Raw genomic sequence first — 9,463 nt, 5'->3', positions numbered from 1 at the left:
TGGCGAGAAATGATCGTTCCAGAAGAACGAAGAGAATTTGTCTTATTTTGATTCACGAAGCAATCAATGAGAAAATGAAGTAAGAATAATTGAATGATGCAATGATGTGTCAATCAAATGCCAGATGCATTTAATGATGCAACGAAAGTGATGAAATCACATATACTTGTTGCAAATGTGCCTACAAGAATTGATATCCCTGTTTGGACAAAATAATGAGGCAGTAAATGAGTTATCTGTTGCACGCTTGAAGCGTGACAAACCCTCAGACTCAAAAAGGTTCAGTCCTTCGAAAGAAGAAGAATATTACATTACTGAACTATTGCATTTCCGAAGCATAACTGTTGCATGCCAAAAGCATGACAGTTGCCGCATGGATACACATCCCAGAAAGGACAATCTGCGGACATGGGAATGTTGATGTCTCATGCATGAAGCATGATAGACGTATAGGTTCCAACGACTCAACTCCCGGAAGTGGAGATTAAGATCCAAGCTTTATAACGCTCAAGAAGAGGTTATGATCCGCATTCTCAAAATTACGACTATCCTGGAAGAGATAGTGTAATGCCCTTGAAAAGGCAATGGATATCCAAAAAAATAAAAAGCTTTTATGCATGCGCATGCACATAAGAATATGGGATCACGGATTGATGATAACCAATGGTAATTTTGGTTCTTACAAGTAGCTACTAAAATCATCAATGAGCTGTGTTGATATTGAGTCTCGTTCTTTTCAACGAAAAACAAAGATGCAGAAAGGCAATTCCATTACAATTTTGTAAGAACGTGGGAAAATGGACCTATATATTTGAATGTAATACAAATAGCCAAAAGATGTTGAACCAAGGAGGTTACATTGGGCATTTGTAATACAATGAATTACACTCACATGATATGACATAAGGTTACTAATTGAAACATGAAATTATACTCTTGTAAATGAGTTCATATGAATGGAGAATTATATACGAAGGGTTGTGAGTCTCCCACATCGTATCTCCATAAGTAAATCCCTCAATTATACATGGGAGCAAATTGCTCTGTCTAAATTCCAAAGGAAAATGTGTCATGAAGTGCAGAAAATCCCTGAAGGATTCAAATTGCTTGAAGTAAGCCCCCGAAGGGTAAAGCATAAATTATGTACTCAATACCAATGGATGGTATAATTGCCTCAGTAAGTACTATCATTATGATATTGTTGCAACACACTAAAATCTCTTGCAAGAATCGATGACATTAAATTAGAACTCCTAAAGAGTTGATGATGTTAAATTGGGACTCCTGAAGAGTCGAGAAAGATTATAAAGTGTTGAGAGAAATATTGTCTCGAACTATCGGACAATACGCCAACACGAATATTATCCATGATGTTTATGATATTAAAAAACCATATGGATTGAAGATTATGAGTTGAATACTCAAATGATGTAGACACTAAGAAAGATCATTTATCTTCGTGAGGGTAAAGATAAATTGATATTTGGTCCAAAAGTACCACATCTTAGTGAAGTATATGCTTTATTGTATTTGACACAATACATTGAATGAAATAAAGCTTATCTATTGATATATCCGAGGAATTACAGACATGTACATACACATGAAAACATGAGGGAGCCTTCATAAAGGTTGCTCATGTGAAGCCTCAGTACTCGGAAGTACCCCAGAAGGGGGAGGCACCAGAGGTTGATTATTTGGAACCTTAGTATTTGGTGAAACTCCAGACGGTTGAGACAATGGGTGTCTTTGGAATAAAGACTTGAACCCTTGATTGTCATTTTGAGTCCGACCTTCGGATTCCAGTAGCTGGTCTAGCTTTCTTTTCATGCTTGTTGAATAATTATTTGCAAGCATATGTAACACTCTATTCTCGTGCTTGAGCCCTCTAATCTCTTGTTTAAGACTTGCCACCTCAGCCATCAATGATTCAACTTGGCAAGTTCGAGTAAGTAGGCGTTGGCCCATGTTAGAAACGGAGCTCGCACATTGAATACTGAGAGCCAAAGAGTCTTGAACGGCAGCCTCATCAGATCGATTTGAAAGGATTCTGTTATCCTTGGGAGTGAGAAGATTCCTAACTATCATTGTAGCTGTTAGGTCATTCTTCATCACAGAGTCCCCAACCGTAAGAGGACCATTTGAAGATAAGAAAGACGGGCGCCATATATTATCCTAATGCGGCTCTCCTGTATTAGTCTTAAGACTCAAATCTAAGCAAATGTTAGATGGGCAAGCCATTTTCAGAAATTGATGAAAGAAAAAGGTTGGATATAGTGAAATCTCAGAAATACAGCAGAGACAATTTTCACAAGTGGGAAATCTTCAAAGTGTGCAAATTTGAATACAATCAATACCTCTATAAAAGAAGAGGTAACAGAGCCACTTGTTCAAAAATCGAAGAAGCACAGCTTTTTGAATTTCAAAAGCCAGATTTTCCTGAATAAAGTATGTTGGCATTTTTCAGACGCAATTTCAGCTTTTGGATATCACGTACAACTTTGTCAAAGATCTCTGATAAAGTTGAAAACGCATGAATTTCACTATTCCAACTACAACACTGTTACGTCCACACCACTACCTGCTATTGGGGAAATCCCTATATATGTCGACTTTCATCCTCCATGGCAAGGCATACATCCAAAACTCCTAACTCTCTCTCTCATTGCCGAAGATGCATCTGGAACCAAACCTCTCAACATACTCAGTTTTCTTCCTCTCAGAGAATACCTCTTCAAAACAAGTCATACCAGAGCAAGAGTATCTTATATCATCAGGAACGAGAGCAAGAGTATCTTATATCATGCAATCTCCCTGTCCTTTCCTTTGTCCTTGTTCTTACCTGCAAAGACAAGGATAAAGAAAGCAATATGTCAGAACCTCCACTCAAACTCCCGGTTAGGAACCGACTGCCTGGAACCTTTCCTAATTGCTTACCTAGCTCTTGAGTAGTCATCTTCAACTGTTGTTGGAGCTGGGTCTCCAGTCACCAAGAAGTGATGAACCATCCAAATGCAAGGGTTGCATTCCACTCCTGCATCAGAGGGCAAATACTGCAGGAGAAGATGCCACACATGCATGGGGGAAAAGCAGGGAAAATACTACTTAAGCAAGGGGAGCAAGTAAGGAAAGTGAAAATGATACATTGAAGCATGTGGAGAAAAGCGCAACAAACGCGTGCTGATTCATCCCTGACAAAACTGAAGATCACTTGCCACATGAAGCTCCTCATGGTCCAATTTCATTCAAGATCAAGCCTCGAAGGTCCTTGAAGAAATCATAAGTCCGATTCAAGATCAAGTGTTCACTACCCTTGAATCAAATTCCGCTCCAGATAAAAGGAGTAAATTCAGACCTTTGGATCAAGTCTAGTAGAAGGTTCTCCAGCCCAGTTCAAGAACAAGCATGTGGAAAGTTAACAACAAGTAAAACACCTCTTTCGGCAACTCTTCTTACTAAGAGACTGAAGTAGAATGATCAACGATCAACTTAAATGATTTGAAAACAGAGGGAGATACTCATCAGGGGGAGCATCCAAAACAGATCAATGTTTTAACGAGGTAACTGATGTTGATATGTGGGCATCCAAGGGGGAGTGTTCAAAATAATAGTGGGTAATGAATGCCCATGTAGAAACTGAAAACATTAGGTAGATGTTCAATGCCCATAAAAATCAATCTTGACTTAGGAGATGAAAGAAGATCATATTGTCAAAGATGTATGCTTGGAGTTGCTCTATAAATAGAGCACTCCGTAATGCTTTCAAAAATACAGAGAGAATCACGGTAAAGAGAGAGAGGAAAGAAGAGGAGAGGAGATAATAGAGAGAGTTATTCTTGTACTCTTATTTTCAGATTATAATGAAAGCATCAATGCTGCCCCGAGGATGTACTCTAGTCACACTGACTGTAGAGGAACCTCGTAAATTTTGTGTCTTGTTTATTTATTCCACTGCACCCACCATCAATTTTACAACAAGAACATGTTTTTTCTTTTCAAAATTTTCCGCTGTGCGTTATCGACTTTTGTACTATTCTTTAAGTTTAAAGTCAAAAGAGAAAAAGGGCATGTGTCCTAGATTTAGTTGACAAGTTTGCTGATTTCATTAACAGTCGGTTTAAAATTCAAATCCCTCGTGACAGCTTAATTAGCTTAGAACTTTCTAATTAGAGATATTCGATTAGTAATATTTTATACAATTTAACAACCATGCACTCATAATAAGGGAACTGGATCTCCTTCAGATCTCAATAATCTGAGCCTAAGGATCAATAATTCGAACCGTTGATATTTGATACAATGGTTACAAACAGAGGACTCCTCTAAAGTTATAATAATTGTAGTCGTTTGATCAAATTTTAACGGACCAGATCAAATGATCCTTGGGCTCAGATTATTGGGATCCAGAGAGGATCCGGTTCCCATGATAAGGGGGACATCCCTATGTTGGGAGAGATTCTTGTGTAGAGAATCCAAATTGGAGTAAGCGTGAGAGAGAAAATGGAACCAAAGTGGGGTAAGTGTGAGGCTCAAAATCAGGGAGCCGTTGAGAAATAGATGCTTTTTGAGTCTTGATATGTAGGGGACACGTAGTCTAGTTTGTGTATCACATAATTTCTTCTATATTGGATCTTACTTCTCCAAATTAGCTATGGTGGGAAAAATATTAGGGAAATAGACAAAAATGACCCATTTTCTTAATCTTGGGATGAAATAGGACAAACCAGCCATGCAAAAGCCATGCACACCATACACAAGCTAAAATTACTAAAATAGCCACATATAGATACCAGAAACCCTCAGCTCATTGCATCACTTTTCTCATTTGGAAGAAAGGGATGTCGAGAAAACTCTATGAGCTCTGGGTGAGATCAGATCCTGAGCTTGGACTTTGAGGATAGAGAAGTCCAAAGAGCGGTGAGAAGAGTGAGCTAGGTTTTGGGTTGACCTTATACCTTTGATTTTGAACATAGGGATGTCGAGACAGAGGTGAGAAGAGTGAAGTCGAAGTTTTCAGGTTTTAGCTCAGATATGTGAGCTATGTGTGTTATTCTTCCATAACCAAACACAACAAATTGTTTCATCCTTAAAGATAGGACGTATGTACCATATTTTATGTTTTGGCTGGAAAGTTCAATTTTTCCCCGTGACTGAAGCTTTGACAAACATAGTAAGGTAGGGTGTTTAGTTCCAAGTTCCTTCATCAATGATTTATGGATTAAATGGGTTGTTTGTAAGATGAACTAATACTTAGAAGTTAAATTAGGGTTTGCATTTCATTGTGGGGCCTATGGGTTATAGAATAAATTTTAAGTTTTGATTCTACAAAATTGGGATGAAACAATTTCTGGTTCAAGTGTCCAATTGTATAAATTAGTGATTTTTTTCCATAATATGCATGTGGTCTGCATATGGTGTGCATTGCTACATCTTAATATAAGAAGCGAGAATGTTCACTAGTTATGAAACACGTATGTTATGCCCTGGAATTTAGCGAGTATGATAACAACCTAGTTGGCCTTGGCGAAAAACAAAATTAAGAAAAAGCTTAGAGGACGTTAAAGGTCATGCATGTCCATGAAATAATGGCGAGTATCATGTTTTCCACGTGCACGGTTAAGCGGTGGTTGATATACGCAACAAGACTTTTCAAACTGTCACTGTAACCTTATATATGTAACAATTATGTTTTAATTGTATCCAATATACCAATATGTTATCGTTAAAGTTTCTTATCAATGTGAAAATTAGCTCGTTGCTCGATCTCCCGTTCTGTGCATATCATGTGCATGTATTGTTTATATGATGTGCACGTGGTGTGCATATAGGGTATATGATGCGTATTTACATATTTGATACTTTTCGCACTAACGTAGTTTAGGACATGGTAGACGCTGAAAATAACAAGGATACATAGTCCTTATGTGATTTAATATCATATAATAGTTGGCAATATTCGAAAAAAAAAGTTGTGAGCTCTGAGTTTTTAGGTTGAGCTCAGATCTTGTAGCATGTCATGTGCATGGTGTGTACATGTTGTGTAAATACAGTGTATAAATGCGTATTTTTACTACTTTTTCCTTTGATTTAGAGGCATGCCCTACATATACAAAGAAAGTGAATGAGTTTGCAAAACAATTTCCTTTGATTTAGTTGGGTTCTTTCATGCCCATTCAAACTACAATTTTCAAATCCTTGAAATATTTGAACTCAATCACATTTGATATCAAATTCTAATCAAAGAATCTTCGGTTCTTCATATTAAGTTGAATCCTATAAATTAAATCAAGTTGAGGATCGCTTTGGAACCACAAAGCGTCAACGATGTTCGATTGTAAGCCATTGCTGCCTCTATCACCATGTCGAAGGTCCCCAGCTAGACCTGGGAGCCTTTGCGATTTAGGTCTCGGATCTTCGCGGCGTACTTGCCCCACGACCTTTGTTAGAAATCACTTTTTGAACCGCAACCGATTTCGTGATGGCTTAGTATGAGCTCGCGAACGAGATCCAGGTTGGGGTGGCAAGTTTTGGATCCATTTGCTTTAGAATTTCAGGCTTTTGCTCGAATTTAAAGTACTTGCCACTAATTAGAGGCTTCAAATTGAACTCGAACGAATTTGCAAGCTTAAATTTGTGGATTTGGGAGTCGTAAGGTCGATTACTTAGGTAGAGAGAGAGAGAGAGAGAGAGAGAGAGAGAGCTTGGAGGAAGAAGATGGGTGGGTTAGAAAGAAAGAGGGAGATAGAGCTCTTGGATAAAGAAGATGGGCAGGTTAGGGTTCTTCAAGCCAGGAATTGGGCGAGAGAGATATTCAGCGAAAGGTGCAAATGACCTTTGGATGGGAGAAAATAACCCATTTATATAAGGGCAATTTGGTCATTTCAAGGTGTAGGGAAAATTCTATTTCTGTCCTATTGTGGTGCTTGGCGTGTGCATACTCTGTGCATATTTGAAAATTCCTGTTTGGTCCCAAGATTAAGAAAATGAGTCATTTTTGTTTATTTCCCAAAATATTAAGGCAAGCCTTCTAAGTATAGATTCCAAGAGTATCCCCAGTGAGGGGCTCTAAATGGGGTTGGAAAAGTGGTGGATATAGCCCATTTAGAGCACCGAGAAATCTTTGAGGCTCTGTAGAAGAATCTCTCCCAATGAGGGGCTATTTATTATCGGGGCTCTAAATATTTGTTTATGTAGTAGTCTGATTACACAATAAAATTTTTTTATGTTAACTTTTCTTAAGTTAATTTTTGACGTGTTATCTCAAATAAAAAAATTATGAACATTTCAACCTAAAAAATCCAAAATCTAACAAAATTAGATTTCATCACTTGTGAACCTTTGGGTTAGGTTATCTTGTCTCAAACTTCCTCGTTGGTTTATTTATCTAAAATTAGATAAGATAAGATTTTATCTCATAACTAAATTGTAATGCCCTTGCAATTTAGGGGTGTTGTTTTTTTATGTTTTCAATTTAGGTCACTAAACTTCCAATGTCGTTTTAATATGTAGTCTCTAAACTTCCCCCGTTTCTTTAGCTTCCCAATAGTCTTCCAAAGAGAATAAAAGGCCCCAGTAAAGATGGAAGACAGACTGATTAGAATCCAAAGACCATGCACCTTGTACGCATTCTTGAAAGAAAATAAACATTTTGAATCAAAGACCATGCACCTCCTACTTAGTCACTAATATAACGAGAGTCATCAACAGAGGTCAGAGGCAAATTGACATAAGATGATCTATAAAAATAGCACAGCTGATCAAACTTACCTACAATGAAAAGGCAAAACTCATTTATAACGAGAACACAAAATTTACCTATAAGGCAAGACTACATAACACAAACAGGTCAACTTGAGTTTTAAATTGGATTTATTACAAGGATAAAACAACAAGCTCTCTCCTTCTGAGAGACTCTTCATCGTCTGTGTGAATTTTCTAGATTTGGCAATTCTTTCTACTGCCAACCCTCGCCGTGGTCAGGGCTGGTGGCAAACCTTTTCCCTTTCATTTTTTCTTTATAACTGTTTTTTTTTCTTTCTCTCTGTTTCGATGGTAGGTCCTATTCACCAACCCAATTTTCTTTGTCCCAAACCTCTTCTTATCATATTAACAGACCTAAACTCTAGTCAGAGAGCCCTCAATTCCGACATTCCTTTTCCTTTTCTCCCTACTGTTTTCTTACCTCTATGTTTACATCCAATCTATCTTCTATCTCTCCCAATTCGCTCAAGCATCATTCGATCCCATAACTTTCTGGATCTAAAACCATTTATTTCCACCACATTTTGAGGCTTTACTGGAAGGTGTACAGAGCTCCCGCGGCTAAGGTGTTCACACTATAACCTTCTTTGTGTGTGCCGTTTTTGGCATAGTTTCTTGTAGGATGCTTGTTTCTACAAGTTTCCTTATATTTATGGTTCAGATTTGTGTGCTGCTTTTTCGAGGACGATGGAGTTAATTTTCTCCTTGTTTGTTTCTGGGGCATTAGGTGATTGGATTTCAAGCATCCTCAGGGGGTGCGGGTTTGTGCAAGGTAGATGGTGCTCCGATGGCGGCAGAGTCAATGCTGCTAGGGTTTTTGGCTTTGTGTGTTTTTTTTTTTTTTTTTTTTGGGGCTCCAAACCATGTGTTAGGCTCTTTGTTTGTGCTGCTTTGAAGGTTAATAGTTTTGCTATGTGTTTCATTTATAATTGAGCCTCTTTTTATGTACATTTTTGTGTTGCTAATAAATTTTACCTTCCACGAAAAATAATAATAATAATAATAATAAGACCAAGAACACCACTTGTTACCCATGATGCTCTGTCAAGACTATAACATAACCATATGGCTTCGCCTCGAATAGAAAACTAAATGACAACATATTGGATGTCACCTAAACCCAAGATAATCATTGATTTCAATAGATGGACAACAATACAATAGATACTAGAAATAGGCGGAGGAGGAAATGAGAGAATTGGAAGGACTACCATCGATCTCAAAGCCAAATGCAAGAGTCGGCGGCTAGAGGCAAGGCTCTTAGATCTTCTCTCCTTCTTTGCCTCAACTAACCCATCAACTCACTTTAAGTTTTATTTGTAAGAACTTAACCTATATAAACGATGAAGAAGCCACGATCTTCAAAGCTGACATTCTCCTCTCTACAAGTTTCTCAGTGCTCAAAGCTCAACTAATAATAGGCTTTTGGTTATACAATTAAGCGTATCTCTGTGAGACCAATGACCGTGGATGCAAATTTCTTTCTCCTTGATCTTGGACAAAATTGCACCTACAAAACAACTAACACATTTGGTTAAGGCCAAAAACCTCACGCACCCATGATGAATTGGGGGGGGGTTTGGCCGAAGAATCTGCGATGCCAAAGTTAGAATTTAGAAAAAAAAGTGTTTAGAGAGTTTTTGGGAGTTCTGCAAGAGTGTTGGAACTAGCTTTTTAGAGAAAATGGAGTCCTATTTATAGA

The 9,463-nt window shown here is 37.9% G+C and overlaps 1 long non-coding RNA gene across 1 annotated transcript; it reads left to right on the top strand.

The window, feature by feature from the left end:
* The first annotated feature begins 7,860 nt into the window (after positions 1-7,860).
* Positions 7,861-8,709, top strand: LOC114827022 (uncharacterized). The gene is made up of 2 exons (XR_003776257.2): positions 7,861-8,327; positions 8,489-8,709. It is a non-coding gene; the product is annotated as an uncharacterized lncRNA (long non-coding RNA).
* Positions 8,710-9,463: the final 754 nt, after the last annotated feature.

Source organism: Malus domestica, chromosome 09 (genome assembly GCF_042453785.1).
Source record: "Malus domestica chromosome 09, GDT2T_hap1".
Classification (NCBI taxonomy): domain Eukaryota; kingdom Viridiplantae; phylum Streptophyta; class Magnoliopsida; order Rosales; family Rosaceae; genus Malus; species Malus domestica.
This window is presented reverse-complemented; position numbering and strand designations above follow the sequence as displayed.